At 37.9% G+C, this 27,329-nt stretch overlaps 1 pseudogene; it reads right to left on the reverse strand.

Moving 5' to 3' along the window:
• LOC140842109 (uncharacterized) overlaps positions 1–17,371 on the reverse strand; it is a 32,627-nt pseudogene extending 15,256 nt beyond the window's left edge.
• Positions 17,372–27,329: the final 9,958 nt, after the last annotated feature.

Raw genomic sequence — 27,329 nt, forward strand, 5'->3', positions numbered from 1 at the left:
ACGATTTTTGAAGGATACTATATTTTATAAATAAAAGTAAAAGAAAAATATTTTAAAAGAAGTGAATTGACTGTGACAAAAAAAGATATGATTGGTGATATCGTGAGGGAAAAGGCCCCAGAGGGAGTTCGACGAACGTATTTCCATATTTGGCCACAACCTAGTGACAAGAGTTGCTAACGCTCCGCACCCAGGTATTTGGTATAGCTAGACTGATCAATTGACCATGATGATATGATAGTCACTTTCAAGTATCAAACTTCACCCAAAATGATATACGATGATGAAAGGCTTTATGATTTATATATGATTACAAGTTTCACACCAGCTTATTTTAAATAAGATTATGATTTTTAAATGTATGTGCCTATATATGTATTATTTGATATTTATGATTAGAATGTGTTGAGTCATTAGACTCACTAGGTTTGGATGGTCGCAGGTGAGGATGATTTTTGAGGGAGACGCTAAAACTTAGAGTGGATCGGATCTGACAGTACACTCCCAGGTGACTTTAATTTTGCGCATTAGATTAAGATTTAAAGTTTTAAAGTAAAGATTTTGAGGATTATTTTATTAAATATTTTATAATTTATTTTGAAGTTTAGTTGTTGCATTATTTTAAAATGGATATACGATTTTGTGGGTGATGATTTATGGATTTAATGCATTTAAGATTTTTAAATATTAGTTTTATGTTGGATGATTTTGAAGTTAGAAGAAAATGTTTCATTTAAGAAAACAAATTTTTTTAATATTTATTTAAATTAAAGTTAAAAATAAGAGATTTTTCAGTTAATATCAGAGACAAGGATCCCGAAAGGGTTGTGTATCTGCCACTCCGATAAGCTCGAGAAGTCATGCATCAAGTCTGTGAGTTTTACTGCTTTAAATTTTTTATGCAGAATTTTTTTAAATGCTTTTATGATATAGAAATTTGGAGGTTTGATGTTTTTTTTAAATTAAATGCATGTTAGTTAAGTGGTTTGGACAGTGTAGTATCTCGATGCCTAATTTGAGTTAATTATTGGATTAAATATATTTCGGTGGGATCGGAAGGACCGAACAGAGTTCGGATCGTCCGAAGCGAGTTCGGATCGTCCGAAGAGGGTTCGAATCGTCCGAAGACAGGTGGCCGGACACGTGGAAGACATGCAGAGTTCGGATCGTCCGATCAGGGTTCGGATCGTCCGAAGACAGGTGTCTGGACACGTGGAAGACATGCAGGGTTCGGAAAGTCCGAAGTGTACAGTGGATCGGATCGTCCGAAGTGGATCGGATCGTCCGATCGTTGTCTATAAATAGAGGCGCGAGGCCTCACTTTTTACTCGCCAATTCCGAGTGTTCCAGAGCGTTTTAGTCGTTTCTGATGGGTTTCTAGTCTTTTCCCGAGGTTTAGGCACTAGCGGGGAGCTACTGGTTTTGTAGCGGAGCTGTGCTCTAGTTGGGAGCTAGCGGCATCAGTGGGCTGACTACGGACGCAGACTTGATTCTAGGACTGATTGCTAGGATCTACTGATTTGAGGTACGAAAGTACTATCCGAGATAGCAGGATTGAGTATGCTTTACTATGTGTTGCATGTTTATATGTTGCATTATTATCTGTCATATGATGCATGGTTTATTATGCGGCATTTGCATAATCATGTTGAGCCTGACTATTTTTGAGATAGCCTGTTGAGAGGGTGCTCAGCCCTCGTTTGTTGTGGATGGTTGGACCCCGTTGGCCGACGGTGGTCAGGTCACCGGTATATCCACAGGTTTATTTTGGTATGGGAGCCACCTCCTGGTGCGACGGCGCAGAGTGCTACATACCTTGACGTCATTTACCTGAGCAGTATTTCGTTATACCCAGATCCTGGTATCCAGTACATTTTGCATACATGCATGTCATAGTCTTGTATACTCATGCTTTCGGTGCTGAGCGTTTTATGCTCACGTCCTCGGTTTATCTCTGTTTTGGACACCCTATTCGATGGGGCAGGTCTCAGGTTGGACGGTCCAGGAGGGAGTGGACAGGGAGCTGGCAGAGGTTGACCTGTAGTTGTTGGTATTTTGTTTTTGGTATTTAGTTCGATCTGGTTGTTTAAGTATTTTGTACTTACAGATTCGATTGGGTTGTATTACTGTTTTTCCGCTGTTTACCTGATTCAGTTTTAAATGATAATTTTGCATGCTTAAGTTCTGATTAGTAGGTGATTCTGGAACGGGTCACAACATTTATGGTATCAGAGCATGCATTAAGATTTTGGGATTTAGAACTGTTCTTTTGGGTTTAATCTCTAGTAACTTTTGTAGCTAGCGATGTCTGGTTTTGACGACGATGCTAGTAGTCATGGCAGCGTTGGACGCTGGGGAGACCGCGACGATCGGGAGCGTCGTCGAGAGCATCGAGAACGTCGTCAACACCGTCGTGATGAGCCTCGGAGTTTTAGTATGCATCGGTTCTTGCAGATGGGGCCGAAACCTCTTTCAGGCGGTGAGACCCCGGATGTTGCGGAGAACTGGCTTGAGAGGATGGAGAGCTGCTTCAAGACTTTTCAGTGCTCGGCGGAGCAGCAGATTGATACCCTTGATTTCTTGCTGGAGGGTGGTGCGCGTAAGTGGTGGAGGTCTACCTCTGCACCGATAGTTCAGCGACAGGGTCGAGTTCTTTGGGCCGATTTCCGAGCCGCTTTCATGCTGCTTTACTTTCCGCCAGCTCTTCTGCAGACCAAGGCAATTGAGTTGATCAATCTGAAGCAGGGAAGTTTGTCTGTTGATGAGTATCAGCAGAAGTTCTTTGAGTTGCTTCCGTATGTTCCGCATGTCAGTGACAATGCTATGGCCAAGTATAACCATTTTCTTCAGGGCCTCAATCAGGAGATTTATGATCGGGTTGTTGTCTGCGATGATCCGACATCGTATGAGGGCCTTGTAAATCGTTGTCGCCAGGCTGAGGGCAGTTTGTTGAGAGGTCGAGCCATGCAGTCTGCTCGTCCTACTAGTTCTTTGGGTCCCCGCGGCCAAGCATTTAAGAAGGCTGGATCTACTTCTTCTTCCTCTGGATCTGGAGGAGTTCACCATTTTGGGAAGAAGAGGGACCCGTTTCAGCACTGCGGGAAGGATCATCCGACGGAGCGTTGTCGCAAGGTTGCGGGTGCTTGTTACAAGTGCGGTGAGATGGGCCACATGAAGAGAGATTGTCCACAGACGGGCGGAGGATCAGGATCTGGTTCTCAGGCTTCAGTTCATCAGAGGCCACAGCAAGGACAGTCTACTCAGGGTTCTAACCTTCGACCGCGTACTCAAGGGCAGGTCTTTGCTCTTAACCAGGATCAGGCGGCTGAGGAGAACGAGAGAGTTATCGCAGGTGTGTTTTTATTATGTGGATTACCTGCTTACGTTCTCATTGACACTGGTGCATCTCATTCATTCATATCTGCGAGATTTGCTAAGCGTCATAAGTTACCTTTCACTTCTTTGGACGTTGTGGTATCTGTTTCCACGCCGATGGGTCATTCGGTGCTAGCTAAACGTCTAGTTTTGTGTTGTCCTCTAGAGTTTGAGGGTAATGTTTTAACTGCTAATTTGATGATTCTTGTGATGGAGGATTTTGATTGCATTCTGGGAATAGATGTGCTGACTGTGTTTAGAGCTACTGTGGACTGTTATCAGAAGTTTGTGCAGTTTCGTCCAGTTGAGGGCGACAGTTGGTTTTTCTATGGAGAGGGAGCGCGACCCCCGATGCCTGTGGTTTCTGCTCTGAAAGCCTGTCGTGCTTTAGAGTCGGGCGGGGAAGGCTACCTTATCTATGCTATTGATTCGTCCGCAGATAGTGTCGGTATCAGTGACATTCCAGTGGTTTGCGATTTTCCGGATGTTTTTCCCGAGGAGATTCCTGGTTTTCCTCCCGTTCGGGAAGTGGATTTCGGCATTGATTTAGTGCCAGACACGGCACCAATCTCTAGAGCTCCTTATCGTTTAGCTCCATCGGAGATGCAAGAATTGAAACAGCAGTTGCAGGATCTTCTTGACAAGGGGTATATTCGACCCAGTGTGTCCCCGTGGGGAGCACCAGTTCTTTTTGTCAAAAAGAAGGATGGTTCTATGCGGCTCTGCATAGATTATCGGCAGTTGAATCGTGCTACGATAAAGAATAAGTATCCGTTGCCACGGATTGATGATTTATTTGATCAACTGCAAGGTACCTCTGTGTATTCCAAGATTGATTTAAGGTCTGGTTATCATCAGCTTCGAGTTCATCAGGGAGATATATCGAAGACTGCATTCAGGACCCGGTATGGACATTATGAGTTTCTGGTTATGCCTTTTGGGGTGACGAATGCACCAGCAGTTTTTATGGATCTGATGAATCGGGTTTTTCGGGAATTCTTGGATAAGTTTGTTGTGGTGTTTATAGATGATATCTTAATCTATTCACATGATCAGCAAGAACACGCACAACACTTAAGGATTATTTTACAGACACTTCGCGAGAATCAGCTTTATGCGAAGTTGAGTAAATGTGAGTTTTGGATTGACAGGGTTGTATTCCTTGGTCATGTCATTTCTAGCAAGGGAGTTTCAGTTGACCCGAGCAAGGTGGAAGCGGTATTGAACTGGTCGCGTCCGACGACAGTAGCCGAGATCCGCAGTTTTCTGGGATTGGCTGGGTATTATCGCCGTTTTATTGTCAACTTCTCTCAGATTGCTAAGCCACTCACTCAGCTCACTCGGAAAGATGTTTCATTTGAATGGACATCAGAGTGCGAAGAGAGTTTCTTAGAACTTCGCAGACGTTTGACATCTGCGCCTGTTTTGGCTTTACCGTCTGGATCTGGTGGTTTCAGTGTTTACACCGATGCCTCTTTACAGGGACTAGGGTGTGTTCTGATGCAGAATGATCATGTGATTGCTTATGCGTCGAGACAGTTGAAGTCTCATGAGGAAACCTATCCTGTTCATGATCTGGAATTAGCAGCGATCGTTTTTGCTTTGAAAATCTGGCGCCATTATCTGTATGGTGAGCGATTTGAGATCTTCACTGATCATAAGAGTTTGAAGTATCTGTTCACTCAGGCTGAGTTGAACATGCGTCAGCGTCGTTGGATGGATCTACTCAAGGATTACGATTGTGAGATCAAGTATCATCCAGGATCTGCGAATCTCACGGCCGATGCTCTTAGTCGCAAGGTGAGATTATCTGCTCTTCAGATTTGTGCTGTATCTGGGATTATTCAGGATTTCTGTTCGATGGGATTCAATTGTAAGCATCGGAAGGGAACAGAGAGTATCCGTATAGCTACTATTTTGTCTGAGCCAGTTTTGTATTCTCGGATTAGAGATGCTCAGATGTCTGATTCTAAGATTCAGAAATTAGCTCGGTTGGCTGATGGAGATAATACTTCTGGTTTCCACTATCAGTCCGAGGGTCTTTTGTGCTTATCTGGTCGTGTTGTTGTACCGGAAGATGACACTTTGAGGGAGGAGATTTTGTCCCAGGCTCATCGTAGCAAGTTGAGTGTTCATCCAGGGAGCAACAAGATGTATAAGGATTTGAGGACTCGATTTTGGTGGAAATGTATGAAACGTAATATTTATCAGTATGTCTCCAAGTGCCTTGTCTGTCAGCAGGTGAAGGCTGAGTATCGACGACCTGGAGGTTTGTTGCAGAATCTTCCTATTCCGGAGTGGAAGTGGGAGCATATCACGATGGACTTCGTGACTCACTTGCCTATGTCTGTGGGGAATAGAGATGCTATCTGGGTGGTAGTGGATCGACTTACTAAGTCTGCCCATTTTCTTCCGTATATCAGAGATTTCACTTTCGATCGGATGGCACGGTTGTACATTCAGGAGATTGTACGGTTTCATGGTGTGCCCGTGAGTATCGTTAGTGACAGAGATCCTCGATTTACATCTAGATTTTGGGGCAGCTTTCAGCAAGCTTTGGGCACTACCTTGAGTTTGAGTACTGCATATCACCCAGAGACTGAAGGTCAGTCAGAGAGGACTATTCGTACTCTTGAGGATATGTTGAGATCTTGTGTGATGGATTTCGGGCCAGCTTGGCAGGATCATCTGCCGCTGATAGAGTTTGCATACAACAACAGTTTTCATAGGAGTATTGGTATGTCTCCGTTTGAAGCATTGTATGGTCGACGTTGTCGTACTCCTCTGTTCTGGGAAGAAGTCGGAGAACGACAGGTCGAGGGTCCAGAATTGATTCAGCAGGCCATGGACAAAGTTCTTGTGATCAAACAGCGGATTAAGACTGCTCAGGATCGACAAGCGAGTTATGCGAACTCCAAGCGCAGACCTCTTCATTTTGATGCAGGCGAGAAAGTGTTTCTCAAGGTATCATCTTTTCGGAGGATTCTGAGATTTGGACTCAAGGGTAAGCTATCTCCGAGATTCATTGGTCCTTTTGAGATCTTAGAATGTGTGGGAGATTTGGCCTATAGATTAGCTTTGCCACCGTATCTGTCTAGTGTTCACAATGTGTTTCATGTGTCCTTGTTGAGACGATACGTAGCGGATGAGTCTCATGTTTTGCATCCGACAGAAGTTCAGCTGAATCCGGATTTGTCTTTTGTGGAAAGACCGGTTTCGATCTTAGACCGGAAGGATAAGGTACTGCGGAATAAGACTATTCCTCTTGTCTTAGTGCAGTGGCAACGTCGAGGTACTGAAGAAGCTACTTGGGAACTAGAGAGTCGCATGCGGTCAGAGCATCCAGAGTTGTTCTAGTTGTGGTATTTTCAGTAATGATTGTAATTTCAGTTATACTTTCAGTTGTAATTCATTCTTAAGTTGAATGTATTGTTGTTCAGAATTGTCATTCTTCAGACTCGATTTCGCGGACGAAATCCTTTTTAGGGGGGGAGAATGTAGTATCCCGATGCCTAATTTGAGTTAATTATTGGATTAAATATATTTCGGTGGGATCGGAAGGACCGAACAGAGTTCGGATCGTCCGAAGAGGGTTCGAATCGTCCGAAGACAGGTGGCCGGACACGTGGAAGACATACAGAGTTCGGATCGTCCGATCAGGGTTCGGATCGTCCGAAGACAGGTGTCTGGACACGTGGAAGACATGCAGGGTTCGGAAAGTCCGAAGTGTACAGTGGATCGGATCGTCCGAAGTGGATCGGATCGTCCGATCGTTGTCTATAAATAGAGGCGCGAGGCCTCACTTTTTACTCGCCAATTCCGAGTGTTCCAGAGCGTTTTAGTCGTTTCTGATGGGTTTCTAGTCTTTTCCCGAGGTTTAGGCACTAGCGGGGAGCTACTGGTTTTGTAGCGGAGCTGTGCTCTAGTTGGGAGCTAGCGGCATCAGTGGGCTGACTACGGACGCAGACTTGATTCTAGGACTGATTGCTAGGATCTACTGATTTGAGATACGAAAGTACTATCCGAGATAGCAGGATTGAGTATGCTTTACTATGTGTTGCATGTTTATATGTTGCATTATTATCTGTCATATGATGCATGGTTTATTATGCGGCATTTGCATAATCATGTTGAGCCTGACTATTTTTGAGATAGCCTGTTGAGAGGGTGCTCAGCCCTCGTTTGTTGTGGATGGTTGGACCCCGTTGGCCGACGGTGGTCAGGTCACCGGTATATCCACAGGTTTATTTTGGTATGGGAGCCACCTCCTGGTGCGACGGCGCAGAGTGCTACATACCTTGACGTCATTTACCTGAGCAGTATTTCGTTATACCCAGATCCTGGTATCCAGTACATTTTGCATACATGCATGTCATAGTCTTGTATACTCATGCTTTCGGTGCTGAGCGTTTTATGCTCACGTCCTCGGTTTATCTCTGTTTTGGACACCCTATTCGATGGGGCAGGTCTCAGGTTGGACGGTCCAGGAGGGAGTGGACAGGGAGCTGGCAGAGGTTGACCTGTAGTTGTTGGTATTTTGTTTTTGGTATTTAGTTCGATCTGGTTGTTTAAGTATTTTGTACTTACAGATTCGATTGGGTTGTATTACTGTTTTTCCGCTGTTTACCTGATTCAGTTTTAAATGATAATTTTGCATGCTTAAGTTCTGATTAGTAGGTGATTCTGGAACGGGTCACTACAGACAGTGTATACAGTTATGCTTCCAAGACGTGAGGAGAATTTGGTTTGCATATCTTGAATTCTGCACTACTTAGGATGAAGTTGAGGCGAAGTGAACTTGATGATTTAGGACTGTATGTTTCGAATTTTATATTGTGAAGGAAGAGAATTTCGAATTTGATAGTTATGAGTTGAATTTAAAGTAATCATGGACTGGATTATAATAATTAAAAATTTTGAGGAACTTAATGGCTAGTTTTTGAAAATATTGGAGGTGATTTTGCTATAATTCGAAAATATAGGGGCTTAGTTGCATGAATCTGAAAACTTGGAGGGTTAAAATGCAAAAAATTGTGGGTTAATATTGGAGAATTCGAGAATTTTGAGCCTTGATTGCAAAGTTTAGGAGAAATTATGAGGTTATCTTAGCATTAAATTTGAAAGTTAAGGGAGCCGTTTTACATTAAATACGATAGGTTGATAGGCTGGAATGTGATAATTTAGATTTAGTCGAATAATCCAAGAAATTTAAGATTTAGATTGCAATTTTCAGAAAAATAAAAGGTTTTAATTAAATGTAGTTGACAAGTAAATTATCAATTAAGGGTTACATAAGAAATTATGATTGAGGAAGTTAGACAAATATGTAAGTATGGAGATGTCTTAGGAGGAATTAGAAATATAAGTATTAGCGATTTTGATGAGAAAATAAGATTTGTCAAATTAATAATTTTTGGGGATTATAGTGGATTATATATAATTACAATTGTATTATAAGTGTTATAACTGTATGTCGTGAAACACAAAGAATATAAATATTTAAAATATGATTTAATCAACAATATTTTTATTTTCGGTTTCATCGTAAGATACAAATACTTTTTGATTCAACAACTGCTATTGTATCGGAAAGTTTGCGTAGTTTGTACATTAGATTTCAGAATTATAGTAAGTTATTTGAGTGGGCAAATGACTGAAGGAGAAAATCAGTAAACAAAATTCGTTTATATTAGGATATTAGGTACAAAACTATAGAAGTAATGTTATGAAGGAATCGAAGAATACAAACTAAGAATATCGGAGTTTGTATAATTTTTGTAAGCTTCAGTTTATAGGATTTGAGAAAAAAAATATTATTTGGGGACTATACGAGGTAATTGCGAAATTTGGGGAAGTAAGTTAAAATAAAAAATTTCATTTTGGGTTGACACTGCGATTGCTATGATTTATAAAGTCTAGAAATTTATATTTTTGAATTTTGACGCTAAACCTTGTAAGAATGAAGACATTTGGGGAATTTTATAAACTTATTAAGAAATAACTTATATAGGCTCATAAAATATTTATTTTTTGGAGGTTATGAAATTTTGAATCCAGGTTTCAATTAGCGATTAAGAGTATAATTGTTGTTAGGAGACATTTATTACATATGCTGGGATTTTAAGAATCTTAAACACTTAAATTGGATATGTAGGACCTTGAATGATCTTGACTACAATAATTTAAGGAATGACATTTTCAGGTTAAGGAAATTACTCTAATTTTTTGGGATAACAAATAGATAACTACCTTATGGAAAAAAAAGTCATATAACATAGATAGGCATCGAGAAAAGAGTAATATAATAAGCTTTTCATTTATACGATACTAAGAGTAAATTATATTAGAAGATGGATAAAAGTTTTCTTCCCTAGCATGTTCATATTTTTGTAAGTGTAAGGTCATGTGATATAATCTTGAGTTCCGAGGTTACATATAAGTGTTTGATTTTATAGCGTGATTTAGAATGAAATCATAATGTGAAATGGTGATTCGATAGATTTGAATCATTTAAGTACTTTAAATGCTTGTGATTTAAGGAAAAAAATTGATGATAATGTTACAAGGACAATATGTTTGGCATATACATGAATGAGGTTTTAGTAAGTACCAGTCATTAAGGTGTTTTATAATCATGAATACTATGTGATGACTATGGATCAAAACTGGATTTGGCGATATGAATATATTTTGGGGATATTAAATTATATGATCAGGACGACTTAAGATAAAGTCAACCAATTAACTAATATTTGAGAATATAAAACAACTTAAGGTTGTTTATGATTTATAATTGATAGAGGATGTAGAGTTAGTCAAATCTTTGATTTCCTTAAAATAAAATTATTTGGTATAAATGTTTAAAAATGGAATATGTCATATCAGAGTACGCAGCGAAAGTGTGATAGAATGCAAAATTTAAGCCAATCAGATTAAGTATGAAGTGAATGAAGGAGCCTAAGCTTTTCAATAATTAAAACTAGAAAAATTTCAAGGATGAAATTTTATTTAAGGGGAGGATTTGTGTGGGGACCCAGACGCTAATCGTTTCCTTAATCGTTTTTAATATCAAATGAAACAATTAAGTAATGAGGGACATAAAAAATTTAAAATACACAGCGGAATCGTAATGTAAATTAATCCAATTTACATATTAAAATTTCAGTACAAGTCTAGTACTTAATTTATTCCTATTAAAACTAGATTTCAATTACTATCGATCAAGTAATGAATCCTAGTCCATTTCTGATCCCCGATCTCCACGCTATCTAGTCCACCTCGTTCTCTTCTTGACCCATATCCTGTCCCACCTGTTGTCATGCACACAATAAAACAAGACAACAGCCGGATAACTCCGGTGAGAATTATATTCTCAGTATAAATCATGTATACATGCAATCATATAAACAATAGAAAAGCATATAATAAACCATTCCAACATGTATCATATCAGAACATGAATCAAAACCATACTATCTCATGTTCTAAACATGTACCCTAATCAGGAACATAATCAATATCAAGAATAACTCCTATTCTAAACATGTACCAATATCAGGAACATCAAGGAACACGAACCATATTCAGGAACATAAATCAACATCAATAAATATAAATCAATATAACTGTCACTCAAACTCGTGACTCCACGTTTTAGACTAGACTCAATCCTAGCCTGGGGAACCCGGTTTCCAAATGTGGTGATCCTATATCGAATTCCGTAATAGAAGGAACAATGATTCTATTTACTCGATATAACCAAATATAGTGTTCCTATATCGAATTACGATATAACCAATTATGGTGTTCCTATATCGAATTACGATATAACCAATTATAGTGTTCCTATATCGAATTCCGTAATAGAAGAAATTCTAATTCTATTTACTCGATATAACCAAACATCCGGTGTCCTGACCTAACCGTCATGGACTGTAGCTCTATCGCTAATATCCTATCTTGAGACATCGTGCAATGTGCCCGTGGCGATCCCACCACTATCAGGCACTTCTGTCACAAGATTATTCATCTCATACCTGCTTTCTATAATTCAAGAGAACAAGTACATCCATCAACTCAATGCAAATATCAATGCAATAAAGTAAAGTATGTGATTTAGGGAAACTCGAGTCAAACCTCACTCGAGTTGTGCAATCCCAACTCAACATTAATTTATACCTTTATCTTCTCGCTCAGAAGAAGAAGAAGAAGATGATATCCCGACTCTATCCCGGTTCATTCCCAATCTGGTAATAACAATACCGAACAGATATAATATCAATATTCAACTCAATTCAATACCTGTTCTGATTAATATTCAAATCGAAATATACGCTGATCTACATCAAATCAAGATACACTCTAATCCATATCGACCATATCACGATATAATCGAAATCACTACAGAATCTGATCAATATCAATTAATTGATGTTTCGACGGTATAACAATACAGTCTCGATAACCCCGTCAATCCGAACATCACAGATATAATACCAGACTTTGTAAGCAGTATCAGTATAACTCATAATCTCAATGATAATACAATTATGATATCGAATCTCAATAAAGTCGACTCCGAAAATCATAACAATTACATAATCAGTCTGTTTCTCAATCTGACTTCGATTCTATGATGTCTAACATGACAAGAACATCATATATGAATCCTATTCAATTCTGACAATAGTCTAATTTCAAAACATGTCAAAACGTAGCAAAACTTACGTCCAGTTATAGCCTACGTTGATAGGAACACGGTACTGAAGTCGGATTTAAAATCAGACAGACGAATTTTGCATAATCGCAATTAATATTCCACGGAGGAATTTCTCCAGAGTTCCTTCGATTCTTCTCTTTTCTGATAATTGTCATTTGCATGTATATGTATATATATATACACGTCGCACTATACAAGGCAAGTGGCGTCCTTACGTTCTGCATGACTGGCATATGCGCGCCCAAGCGTCGCGTATATGCGCCGAACTCTCGGCCCGGCATTTTTGTCTTTTCGCGCATATGCGCCGTCAATCCCGCGCATATGCGCCGAACCTTCTGTCCCTCACGCGCATGTGCGCCGTTACCGTCGCGCATGTGCGCGTAATGTGCTGCTCCATCTCCTTGGCTACTGGACTGTCCGCGCATGTGCGCGCAAATCGTCGCGCATGTGCGCGACATTCTCTGTCCAACTCGCGCCTATGCGCCGTTCACGTCGCGCATGTGCGCGTAATGCACACCCTCGCACATCTGTTTCACGTTTGATCTCGTCTTTCCCGGTCTACTCCGTTTCGTCTATAATCACTTCAATCAACCTAGAAATCATCCCAGATTAATCTCAGATTACAGTAATTATACTCAAATCATTTCAGATTACGGTAATAAAATTCTGGGGCCTTACAATTTGTAACGTCTGAAAATTAGTCCACGTAGACCGCATGCATGAAAATTATTAAATTGCTAAAATATTTTAATTAAATGATTTTGGATGCACGAATTATATACTTGAGTGACTAAATGATTAAATGTGTAATTTTACTTGATTTCATAATTTAAAGATTTTCAGACGAATATGGTGGTTGGCCGGTACGGAGGACTGAAGACGATTAAGTTGTTACAGATTTAAAAGATAAAATTTTATTTTAATTAAGAAAATATTTATTTTAAATAACTTTAGAATTATAGCATTTTTAAGGTCAAGTTTAAATTAATTAGCGGGAGCAAGGAATTTTATGTCATTTATAAGGAATTTTCGGAAATATGTATTTTTAAATCTTTTTTTTATGCCTAATGATTTATAAATCTTAATGAGCCTAAATTATTATTTAAAAAATTATGGTTAATTAAGCCCATTAATTAAGTGTTTAAGAAACCTTTTTTAATTCTTTTTAAAAGAGTTCTACACACACAAACCACTAATCCCTAAACCCTAGACACACACACACACACACACATCGAAACACACACAATTTACGTGAAATTGAAAGTGAAGGTAGAACATCAGCCGAAACTTGGAGCTCTTGGGCAAGTGAAGTTTCAATTTTTTTTCTCCTTCGTTTTTCAATTTTCTTCATCGTTCTTCCTTCCAACAGCGATCAGCTGACTCTCTTGCATCCCAAGGTAGGTTTTTGGTAGGGTTTCGACAAGAAAAAATGATAGAAATCGTCCTCCATTCGTCAGCGACGTTCCACCGCTTCGGTATTCATATTTCAAGCGTTTAAACACAAAGGCACGTTTCTGAACTTTCTTTTTGCACCATTCAAATCATAATATACGTATTTTATGTTTTAAAGCATGGAAATTATATCGATCAAATTATTTGACAGTTGGATGAATATTTTTCAAAGTTTTGACTTTTTGTGCTCATTTGAGACGTATTATGACTTCTAAAGGACATGTTGCCATTAGGGGACATTAAAGGATTGTAAAAAGTTTTGTTTAAGGGGTAAACAAAGGTCGGAAAGTAGCAAATGAAGTGTATGGTGGAGACTTGAAAGTTAGGGTTTTCTTACATGTTTTGGGATGTTTCCATCGGCCTAGGTTGTGGGTGTGAAGGGGCTAGTGCGGCTGGTCCAGTAGGGTCCAGGAGGGTGGCTGGTGGTCTGGTCCATGGTGGCTCGAGATTTTAGGTGCGCGGCTTCCTTTGGGAGACATAGGTTCGAAAATAGTTAGAGAAAGAGACGGGGCTCGAACCGTGGTTCACATGAGATGGTTCATGACTCATGGGGGTAGTTTATGGATGAAAATTGTAAGTTTAAATTTGGAAATAAAATTGTAAGTTTTGAATTAATTCGGGTTCAGAATGATTCACGATTTTGTTATTAAGTCATTAAATCGAAAGGCTCGGGTTTACGTTTAAGAAAAATATTAGGAGTCAAATTTGAGATTATATGATGAATTAGGATAGATCAAGTCAATAAAAGTAAGAAAAAGTAAAGATTGGGAAGTTCGAGGTCCATGGGTAAAATGATCATTTTACGTCCCGGGTAATTCGAAAGGTCTGGCAGTGTCCCGAAGAATCATAATACATTCAAAATGATATCTTAAAATGTTTATGATAAACATATGATATTTTTATGATATATGCAAATGTTGTACGATTTTTTTCCCGACAAATGCTATTTTATGATTTTGAAAGATCCGATTTTTATAAATAAAAGGAAAAGAAAAATATTTTGAAAGATATGAATTGACTTTGACAAAAAAAAGATATGATGAGAGATATCGTGAGAGAAAAGGCCCCAGAGGGAGCCCCATTACGGGAGAAGGCTACAGAGGGAGCCCGACGATTGTATTCATATTTGGCCACGGCCCAGTGACGAGAGTTGCTGACGCCCCAAGTAACTTTTGTTAGGATAAAAAATGATTTTAGAAAAGAGTGAATAAAATCATTAAAATAAAAAAAATAGATTTCGCAAACTTAAGCTATGTAAGCATCTCAGGTGAATTTTCCGCTCAAATTAAGTATGTAGAGAAACTAACAGATAAGTGCGGAAACAACTCTATATATAAAGTGAAAAAGATACGCAAATATGACCACACCAAGTAAGTAAATGATTAAAAATAAAAATAAACGAAATTTTATTTATGGAAGTTCGAAGGCAAATTTTCTACGTCTTTTTTTCTTCTTTTTCCATAAGAATTCCACTAGAAGGTTTGATCGTTACAACTTTTTGTACAAATCCATTTATGCTCAGTTCACCAACCCTATTGAGCTGAAAGTCCCGAAAATTATTCAAAAAACTCAATCTATTCATAAACATTTTTCCGATAGTTATGATAATTATCAAAATAAACTATAGCTCGTGTAAGTAAATGATAAATGAGAAAAAAAGGTGCACTTAATGATCCTTAAACAATCTGATACAATTTTTTAGCTTGTGTAAATCATCTTGAAATAAGTTTTTAAGAAACACTGACATAGATTCATAAGTGCTCGATAGCGTGCAAAATTCAGGGATTCAAAAAATTCTTGTGAACATTTCTAATACATTCCCCTCATATAGATAATGGTCACAACATCAATAAATATGAATGGTACTCATAAATGTACCAGATGGCCGACAATATTTCAGAGAGTGCCACATGTCTTTGTTATCTTTTCAAGTATAGTACTTGACAATTAAATTCTTTTGGACACTAGCTGGATGAAACAACAAAAAAATATTTTATTCTGTTAACAGGGAGAGAGAATGTATGTTCTTGTTGATCAAATAAAAAAGCTCAAAATATAATTGGTTGTTTCACTCAGAGAATGTCTTTAGATCATAAGTTGACGGTCAGCACAAAGTAATTTGGCTCAGTTCACATCATTACCATTATGTTTGTAAGTTTATCAGCTAAGTTCTTGATAGGATCATCATATCATTTTAATACTTATGATCATATAAATTCTTTGAGAGATATGCGTTTATTAGTTCAATTAAGTCAGATTAGTTCAGTTCATAATCACAAAAACTTAAGTTCAAATTTTATATTAACAATTTATCACTTTTTAGTCATGTCAAAACCGAGCAGAAATTCAGGTATTAAAAAGAAACCAAACTTTCATATATGAACTGAAATGTTTAGGAGTTAATAAAAAACCGTTCATAAATCAATTAAATTCTATCTTCTGAATATTTCATGCAAAGAATGGCTTGTTCTAATCCACTGCTTGAATTACCATGACCACTGCCTGAACTACCATGACCACCACTACCAGGTGTTTTCTTGTGTTAAGAAGAAGAAGGCATAGCAGATGACTTGTCTTTATCTTCGATTTTTCGGGCTCCTTGGGGTTTTTCCTCATTTTGGCATCACTTTTTCAAGGCTGAAGAAAATTGATGATCACTTCACTGAGTTGGATGCCAAAAACTTCAATTCGTATAGACAAGGCAGCACGGGCTGTTGGGAATTAAACTATCAAAGATCAAACTAATTTGAGAGAAAAATCAATCTATTAAATTCATAGATTTAATTTACAGAAAGAAATAAAAACTATCAGATCCTCACAGCACTCTCAAGGCTCTCCTCTTCTTGGGATTGGGATTCCTCAACTGAGAATGAGATGATTTAAACAACGAGCTGAAGCCTCTATTTATAGAGGATATTCTGCACATGTTAATGGGTGTGAATGGACGATGACAGCCATTGGAGAATCAACAATGGCTGCACCTACCGTTGGAAAGTAGACCTTCTAGATGGTGGCTGGAGATTTCCAATTTGAGTTCTTCAATTCTCCCCCTCCAGCCATATCCAAAACAAGCATTCCAGCTATGTCTCTGCATAGCTCTAACTTTTCTCGAGTTACCACTTTTGTCAACATACCTGTTGGATTCTCCTTCGTATGAATCTTAACCAGTCTCAACAGTTGTCGATCCATAACTTCACGTATCCAATGATATCGAATATCAATATGCTTTGTACGGGAATGGTACATGGAGTTCTTGCTTAAGTCGAGAGCACTTTGACTGTCACAATGTACCTTGTACTCTTTCTGCTTGATTCCAAGTTCTTGAAGATATAGCTTTAGCCACAACATTTCTTTCCCAGCTTCAGCGACAGCAATATACTCTGCTTATGTTGTGGATAAAGCAACACACTTCTGCAGTCGTGACTGCCATGAGACAGCTCCCCCCGCGAAAGTGTAGATATATCCTGAAGTAGATTTGCTACTATCAATATCTCCGGCCATATCTGCATCCGTATAGCCCTCCAATATTGGACCAGCTCCCCCGTAACAAAGACATAATTTAGTAGTACCCTTTAGATACCTGAGAATCCACTTTACTGCCTCCCAATGCTGCTTTCTAGGGTTGGAGAGAAAACGACTCACCTTTCCCACTGCATGAGCAATATCTGGCCTTGTGCATACCATTGCATACATCAAACTTCTAACCACTGAAGAATATGGTATTGATGAAATTTCCCCGATATCTTTCTTGGATAAAGAACATGCACTCTTGCTCATCTTGAAATGATTGGCAAGTGGAATGCTGACTGGTTTGGCGTTGTTCATGTTGAACCTCTCGAGCACACGTTCAATTACTTCTCCTGAGATAACCATGACCGTTGGTTGTTTCTGTCTCGAACAATCTGCATTCCCAAAATCTGTTGAGCTGGTCCTAAGTCCTTCATTTCAAAAAACTTAGAGAGTTCATTCTTTAACTGACTAATCTTCGTTGCATCCTTTCCCACGATCATAATATCGTCTACATAAAGTAGAAGAGCAACGAAACTCTCGTCTGAAAATTTCTGAATGTAAACGCACTCATCTGCAGCAATTTTCTTATAGCCTTGACTTGCCATGCATGAGTCAAACTTCTTGTACCACTGCCTTGGTGCTTGCTTTAGACCGTACAAGCTTTTCTTAAGCTTGCAAACGAGGTTATCACCTGAAACCTCAAAACCTTCTGGTTGCTCCATATAGATTTCTTCTTTTAAATCTCCATGAAGAAAAGCTGTCTTCACGTCCATCTGTTCAAGCTCCAAGTTCATACTTGCTACCAAGCCAAGTATAACTCGGATTGACGTCATCTTGACTACTGGTGAAAATATCTCATCAAAGTCAATTCCTTTCTTCTGTTGGAATCCTTTGACTACCAATCGTGCTTTGTATTTCACCACTTGTCTGCTGCCATCTTTCTTCATCTTGAACACCCATTTGTTTCTTAGTGCCTTCTTCCCTTTTGGAAGTTCTACGATCTCATAAGTGTGATTCTTCTGCAGAGATTCTGTAAAGGCCCGAAAATCCTTACTTGAAAATTTGCGGAAATTAAAAATTTTCTTTTTAAAAGAACTTAAATGGCCTCATTCATAAAATCAACTGATGAATCGAGTTCAATGTTTAAAATATAGCAGCGGAAGAAAATAAAGTTTGCCAACAATAACAATTTAAAAATATCCAACGACTGATAAAAATTGTTTGCGGAATAAAATAACAACTGCTGCACTGAGGTCCTCGGGTGCCACTACTGCCGACCCAAGCTGGCTCACTGGTCGTCGCCCTCGGCCCTGGCCTCATCAGTACCTAAAACAATCAAGTCTAGTGAGCCTAAAGACTCAGCATGCATATATCGCAGGTAACGAGTAAAACTGAAGTAAAATGTGCATGTGATAAAATATCATGTCATGAGGCATGCTGAAAATAATCTGTACTGAGCAATTATAATACGTGCATAACTGAACTGAAAATCACAGTAAAAATATTTGCTTCTTGGAGCCCTGTACTGAAATAACTGGTAAAATTTTCTGTTGAGATTATGGTCTACGCCTGTGGCCCCTGCACTAAGCTGAACTGATCGGTAACTGGCTACCGGGGAGTGTAAAACTGAACTGAGCTGGCCGGTCACTGGCGACTGGGTGATACCAAACTGAACTGAGCGGTCACTGGCGACCGTATAAAATAATGATCCCATACACAGTGAATTGACCACAAGCAATATCGCATAAATCTCAAAAATAAGTATTTTCTATTTTCATACACGTAAAATAATTAACTGGCATAATGAAAATATCCTGTGTATTTTACCAACTGGATTGGATTGGATCGTCCCAGGCTCGCTGTAACCTAACTGTGTCATGAAAAATATGCAAATGCTTATACTTGCCCAAATTATGCAATTAAGTTTGATAGGCGCATAATAGTTAGTATTTTTATTTTCATATTTCCCATTATTCCAACCTCCGAGATGTTTAATTGACACATTTTTGTGTAATTTTATTGTAGGAGGAACTTTTATGGTCTTGGAGCAAATTTGAGCTAAACAGGTGATGTTTATCACATTTGAAGTTTCCAAGATAGAGTTGAAAGTGAATGACCAAATCAGAAGAAGTCCTAGAATAAGGCGTGGCCACGCCTTATGACGATACTTCAGCTGCCAAAAAAATTGCAAGAAGGGAAAATCAAAATATAAAACATTATCTATTATTTTATATTTTATGATTAGGGTTAATTAAGAGGTTAGTGAGATTTTTAGCAAAAAAAAGGATTTAGACCCAAATGAGCACTCTCTCACGTGAAAAAAAAAGGTGCGCAGCTTTGAAGGAGATTTTCACCAATTTTTCCATCATTCTCACGTGGCGTAGCAAGGCGCAGGACTCCCACTTTCTCCCAACAAAAAAATAGTTTGCTTTTCTTTTATGTTTTCTTATTTATTTTTCATGGATATTATAGATCAAACTATGCTAGGCTAATTTTTTTAGTCTGATTCAAGGGATAGTCTACTGTTTAATTTTATCACTGTGAGGTTTTTCGCGCTTTGATTTATTATTCTTGTTTGCCCAATTATTCGTTGATTTATGATTTAATTATATGAATGTTATATATCAATTAATCTGACAATTTAATTTGATGTATGATTTTCTAATGCTAATCATGAATTCAGTGATCCGTAATTGTCATGAACGATTGGTACGTAAGTAGCAATAGGTTAGATGTGTTGTGCTATCATAACGTGTGTAATCTAAATAATCGGCGGAACTAGATCTTCCAATTGCAGCTATCTCGGTTGTTAGATTTTAGGATTAACTGTTTTCACGAAACTAAAATGATATCTTTAATTAATATGGAACGCTATCGTGCCCAGTTGATTATTGGTAAGTTTTGACTGGATGCTGGGTTTGGTCAATTAATTTAGGAAAACACAAGAATTTTAGCGGCTATCCCTATTATTCTAAGGTTAATTGTTTGGAATAACATGAATAAATGATTGGTTAACCCATGAACAGTGAGATAATTAAATAGTAGAAACCTCTTGAATCGGTATTTTTCTCGTATTAAATTCTTCAATTTATTCTCGTCGATTAATTTTCAATTCTAGATTCAGTATTCTTTCTTGCTTGGTAATTTTAGTTTAGATTATTTTATTTAGTAATTATCAAAACAAATCCCCCCTTTATTTATTTTTAGTATCAAAAAAAATAAATCTATCGTTCCATGTGGATTCGACCCTACTCACCATTACACTCATTATTATTTAAAAGAGTAGGAATTAATTTGGTGGTCAACGACAGCACACCAAAGTTCAAAAGATGTGACTATGACGCCTAATGACTTCGTATTTAATCATGACTCCGAACCAACCTTAACCGACACTGAACCGACATATAGTCATGATTAAAATACGCTTAAAATACTGAAATAATGCTCCTATAATGATGAGGGTCGAAATCTAGGTGAAATGGAGGCCAAAACATGAAACGCTCTTTCGAGAGTCAATTTGGCACATCGCACCGTAAATTCTCGTACGACCTCAAAAATGATCTGAATCACGAACGGTCAAAAACAAGACCTTCCCAACTCAAAGGGGCACTGTCCAGTCCAAGGCCATAGGCTAAAAGCCAACCGAGAACTCGAACGAGCCACCGAACCGACACAGCAAGTTGCTGTCCCAAAAATACAGCAACCTTGCTTGGCTTGCTTGCGTCGTTTGCGAGGCTAATGGCCATTGGGGCTTGAACCACCGACCAAACCTCTCCAAAACGTCCCAAGGAATGATTTGAACCATGGCTAAGGGCCCTAAGCCAGCCACAATCCGCATCACACCATAACTCAACCGAAGGGTCCAACCGAGAACCAACGTGCATGCGTGTGTAGTGTTTTGCTTTGATCGATGTCTTGCGTCGTTCCAGTGGCCATTTGATTGACCATGGCACGATCTAGACATCTAGGGGCATGGTATGAACCGTGGCTAAGGGCCATAGGCCAACCAAGATCCACACTAACCCATCCAACTCGAAATACATGTGCTGAAAAATGGAAGGGGCCGAAGGGTATAGGGGGCTGTTTTGATGTTTTGATTAAAAACCGATGAGCCATGGACCAAGACACCAAAAGGGCCACTTGGTCACGTCTTAGACATGCTAGGGAAGTGATCTAACCATGGCTATAGGCCCTTGGGGCAGCCAAGATCAGATCCTTCCTCCTTGACAACCAAACTGAATTTTCGAACTCAAAAAGGGACACAAATGGTGTTGCTGTCATTTCTTGCTTTCCAGCGAGCATGGGGTGAAACCGATGGACAAATGTGGTCCTAATGCATCCTATTACATGTATATAAGTCACCTTGGGAGCCTGGAGTCGATCCAATACATGAAACTCACAAACCAAAAGAAACCGTGAAGCTTGCCAAGGAAAAATCGAAAATTCTGCATGTGTTGTTTCAAAATGTTTTGACATGTATCTCGGTTTTTGCTTGATAAAACATGATCATATACTGAAAAATAATTGATAATATGACTTGATTGAGGTTTGAAAGAAATCTAGACATGCCTGGTTTCGTTTCGAAAGAAAACGAACGAAACGACGACGACGCGGCACGGAGGAGGTGGAGCGCTTCTCTTGTTTTCTTTACTCTCGATTTTTCTCCCTTGCTTCCTACTGAATTCCCACGGTTTTTCTACTGAAAAATACTCTGAATTTCGTGAATGAGGGAGGGGAATGATGGTTAGGAGAGTGAGGGGGAGATCCAATAATAAAGGGGTTCAATGTATGACCAAGTCTCCCTTTTTTTTGAATTTTGAATGGTTGTTTGATATCAAGTCTATGTTGGGTGTTTCTAGAATGGTGATGGCCGATTTTTACATGCTAGACTAGGATAGGATAATGCTAATTAGATCATTAAATGGTGCTAGAAAGATCAAAGAATTATCTTCCTAATTAAATACAAGAAAGGGTCAAAGGTGGCAAGGCAAATGAATTGTTTAATAGTCCAAGGGGGTGGCCGAGATTCACTAAATAAAAGGAAGGGAAAAATAATTATCTAGTGAATTAATAACCCTTAAAAACTTTACTAATCCTTTAATTAATTTAGTGAGCTAACCCCTTAATTATGCAACTTAAATGAGCTTATTTTCTACTCACCTCAAGTAACTTAAATTAAATCCTCAAACCTTCTTACTAACTTAAATGAACTTACTTGCTAGCTAAATTAACTTCTGTAATTCTCGAATCTTAAATTCTATCTCAAAACTCCAACTCCAGTCCGGCCTCACTGAAATAACTGAAATGCTAAAAAAATCAAACTACTGAACTGAAATAATAAAATAATTAACTTCAAAGAAATGCATTTAAATAATCATGCAGTGAAGTCAATTAAATTTTAAAAATCTAGAATTATGCATGGCTTATACGTAGACTGATTTACGGGTTCTACAGATTCCATCTCATCTTGCATTGCTGACAACCATGTTTCTTTGTCCTTATGAGATAGTGATTCTTGGAAACTCTCTGGTTCTCCATCTTCAGTAAGCAGAAAATACTCGGATTCCGTATATCTTCTAGATGGAATCCGTCCTCGTTCAGACCTACGAACTTCTGGAATAGTCTGAGAAGATTCACTATCATCTGGGCCTTGTGATTATCCTGGAACATCTGGTGGAGTGGGTTGTGGCTCCCCCTGCTCAACACCCCTTTCTTCCTCACCTTCTGCTTCTGGCATGTATTCTGTCACTATATCGAACGTGTTTAGTGATGCATCTGAATTTAGAGCACCAACATTTGACTTCTAGGACATTGTAGGTTTTTCAATGTCTTCTATTGTCTGGCTTTCATGGAACACAATGTCCCTGCTTCTGATCACCTTTTTCTCCTTTGGATCCCATAGTCTGTATCCAAATTCTTCATCTCCATAGCCAATGAAAATGCATGGAGTGGTCCTTGCATCAAGCTTTTGTCTGAGCTCCTTGGATACATGTGCGTACGCCAAATGTCCAAATACTCTTAAGTGTGAGTATGATGGATCCTTTCCAGACCACAGTTTCTCCGGAACTTCAAAATTCAGTGGTACTGATGGTGATCTGTTGATCAGGTAACAGGCGGTTCTGACTGCTTCTCCCCAGAATGACTTTGGAAGTTTAGCCATACTGAGCATACTCTGAACACGTTCCATGATTGTCCGGTTCATTCTTTCGACTACACCGTTGTGTTGAGGGGTGCGAGGGACCGTCTTCTCATGTCGAATGCCGTATGTTTTGCAATACGCATCGAACACCTTGGAAGTGTATTCACCTCCATTATCTGACCGGAGACACTTCAATTTCTTCCCAGTCTCACGTTCTACCATGACATGAAACATTTTGAAGTATTCGAATACCTGGTCCTTCATTTTCAGGAAATAGACCCACATCTTTCGAGAAGCATCATCAATGAACGTCAGAAAATATTTATTTCCGCCTAGTGATTCATCCTCCAGGGGACCGCAAACGTCAGAGTGTACCAGACTGAGCAACTCTGATCTTCTCGTTGAATAGGAACTGAATGAGACTCTGTGCTGCTTACCAAATAGACAATGATTGCAAGGATCTGGCACAACATCTTTGTCAACGATGATAAGCTTTTTCTTTATTAGGGTAGACAACCCTTTCTCACTCATATGCACTTCGGGGTCAGAAATTCTATTGCTGAAAATTTTGGGATCACTATATAACTTTCTGATAGTTCAGGGGTCTCTAAGTCATTACCAAAAGTTCAGGGGCCATTCTGTACTTTAGGAAAGATAAAGGACCATGTTGAAACGAGCAGAAAATATAAGGACCAAAATGCAATTTTCAGAAAATTGAATAGTGCTGATGACGTGTCACTGACTGGACGCTTACGTGGCAATGACGTGGCGCTGATTGGACGCTTTCGTGGCAATGACGTGGCGGGCACTATTCATCATCTTCTTCGTAAAGAACTTTTGAAAAATCACAGAAAATTCGTTTGATGTCCGATTTTCGATCTGAAAATACCGGTAGACTCGTGGAAACGAGAGCTACGTCGTGGTATAATCAAAACAAGATTTCAGACACTTTCACGAAATCGAATTTTTCACAGAGAGCTCTCCTTCTATGGCTAATACCTCTAACCAGACTGTGATACCACTTGTTGGGAATTAAACTATCAAAGATCAAACTAATTTGAGAGAAAAATCAATCTATTAAATTCATAGATTTAATTTACAGAAAGTAATAAAAACTCTCAGATCCTCACAGTACTCTCAAGGCTCTCCTCTACTTGGGATTAGGATTCCTCAACTGGGAATGAGATGATTTAAACAACGAGCTGAAGCCTCTATTTATAGAGGATATTCTGCACATGTTAATGGGTGTGAATGGACGATGGCAGCCATTGGAGAATCAACAATGGCTGCACCTACCGTTGAAAAGTAGACCTTCTAGATGGTGGCTGGAGATTTCAAATTTGAGTTCTTCAATTCTCCCCCTCCAGCCATATCCAAAACAAGCATTCCAGCTATGTCTCTGCATAGCTCTAACTTTTCTCGAGTTACCACTTTTGTCAACATATCTGCTGGATTCTCCTTCGTATGAATCTTAACTAGTCTCAACAGTTGTCGATCCATAACTTCACATATCCAATGATATCGAATATCAGTATGCTTTGTACGGGAATGGTACATGGAGTTCTTGCTTAAGTCGAGAGCACTTTGACTGTCACAATGTACCTTGTACTCTTTCTGCTTGATTCCAAGTTCTTGAAGATATAGCTTTAGCCACAACATTTTGATACCACTTGTTGGGAATTAAACTATCAAAGATAAAACTAATTTGAGAGAAAAATCAATCTATTAAATTCATAGATTTAATTTATAGAAAGAAATAAAAACTCTCAGATCCTCACAGCACTCTCAAGGCTCTCCTCTACTTGGGATTAGGATTCCTCAACTGGGAATGTGATGATTTAAACAACGAGCTGAAGCCTCTATTTATAGAGGATATTCTGCACATGTTAATGGGCGTGAATGGACGATGGCAGCCATTGGAGAATCAACAATGGCTGCACCTACCATTAAAAAGTAGACATTCTAGATGGTGGCTGGAGATTTCCAATTTGAGTTCTTCACGGGCGTGGTAAATTCGGAATGTAATATCAGCAACACAGAGAATTTGAGTTATCTTAATATATTCCACTTGTCCAAAATGGTCATTGAAAACTCTGAGTTTCTTTACTGATTTCAGAATTGATTTTGGTATTGAACAACCTAAGATCAAAATTTGAAGCCACCTGATCTGCTTGAAGACCGGAGATTACTTTCTATAAATGTGACAGAGATTGATGCAGTATTTTCATATTATATTTGTTTGGTTAGTCAAAGCTTACGAGGTATCACCATGTGTAGGGTCTTGCATGATCAAAGGAGAATGAACTTGAGAAGCATGTGTGGTAGTTAGATTTCCAGTATATTCTGTTATGAACTTGCATGCATATTAGTCTGACTCTCAGGGTTGTATTCTTTGTAGAGATTTGTTGACTTGTTTAAATAATAGACTTTTGTAGAGTTGATAGATTTCTACTTAATTTTGCAGAATCTCACATATTTTTAAAGATTTTCACAGAATTTTGTAGATTTATTTTGCATGACTTTTATTGACATTTGTATATTTTTTCATAGAACCCTGTGGATTTTGTAATTTATTATTATGATTATTTTAAATTTATTTGAACTAACAATCGAACCTGAATAATTTTTTATTTATTTCAAATATTTCTCTTACTCAATATAATATTTTTTACATATTGATTTTACAAAAGACAATAAATAACTCAGTACTAAATATATTGTATTTAAACTTCACTATTCAATACAACATGTTTTTTTAAATCTATTTTTTAAAAATACATAACAATAATATTCATTATTAATAAATAATCAAACTTAAAATAATTTCATTCATTTTAAATAAATATTCTTATAAAAAAATATATCAATTTTGTTTTTGACAATATGTAAAAAAAAAAACAAGACAATTATTTGTACCTGAAAATAAATAATAAATATGTTAAAATATTTGTAATTAGGGTAACTTTATAAAATTTTAATCTATTTAATTTATAAAAGTTATTCTTATATATGTATGTTGATAAAATTCTAAAATTATGTATCAATCACACACACACACATATCATTCAAGTTAATGAAAAATATCATGAGTAATTAACTATCAAATGTTATATAATAATTAATAAAAATTAAATTTTATTTATTAAAAATAATTATTATTTTCAATTGATAGATCAATAAAATATTATAATTTTTTTATTATGAAGTGTAATAAATTTTTATGAGTTTTCGTAACTGAAACAACGATATTAATAATTTAAATTTTTTAACTATTGTTAGCAATAAAAAAATACGTTTTTAAAAAGTATAAATAAATGGATGATAAAATAATGAAAATTTTAGTGCTTGTATTGTACGTGAGTTTGGGAGATTTTTTAATTAAATGTACATACAAATCTTTAGGTTCAATCAAGGGCTTTAGTTACTGTACTTAATAGAATTCCATGAAGACATTAAAAGTCTACTGACAATTTGAATAACATAGAGTTTTGTAGAGTTTTTAAAATTGTACAAAAGTTTACGTTGAATACCATTAAACTTTTATAGAGTATATAAAAGTCTAGATTGAATATCTCTAGATTTTTAAACTCCATAAAAGTTATTAAAAGTCTAGAACCAACACCCCCTCAGTGTCAACTTGGATATCCTCAAAATGTTGTTCGGAAGTGATCCGCAGAGCAGTTTATTCATCACCTTTAGCTTGAAGCTCATGTGGAGTAGTGGGGATTTGCTTGAAATAGATTGTATATTAGATAATCAATGGAGGGTACATGTGGCAGAGAGGAAGTGATATGATGGTTTGATTCCTGATTCGGTGGATGATCTAGAGAGGATGGATTTGGAGCAGATTCTCCTTCAATTGGTTGAAACAGAGGAATAGAAAGCAGTGACTAGAGATTAAGTTGGTTCAATAACTGAAGTTTGAACAGTCTCAGGAGCCACAGATCTGTCCAATGATTTGAACATATCATCAATATAAGTTAGAAGAACTTCAGAAAGCATATCCATTGTGGTTGGAACATAAACTAGCTGTGATTCCTGAATTTTCTCTGTTCGAGTAGCGATCTGAATTCTATCTAGTGGATTCTTCTCGAGAATCTAGCTTCTGTTTGAGATAGATAAAGATCAGTTTTT

Source organism: Primulina eburnea, chromosome 9 (genome assembly GCF_022965805.1).
Source record: "Primulina eburnea isolate SZY01 chromosome 9, ASM2296580v1, whole genome shotgun sequence".
Lineage (NCBI taxonomy): Eukaryota > Viridiplantae > Streptophyta > Magnoliopsida > Lamiales > Gesneriaceae > Primulina > Primulina eburnea.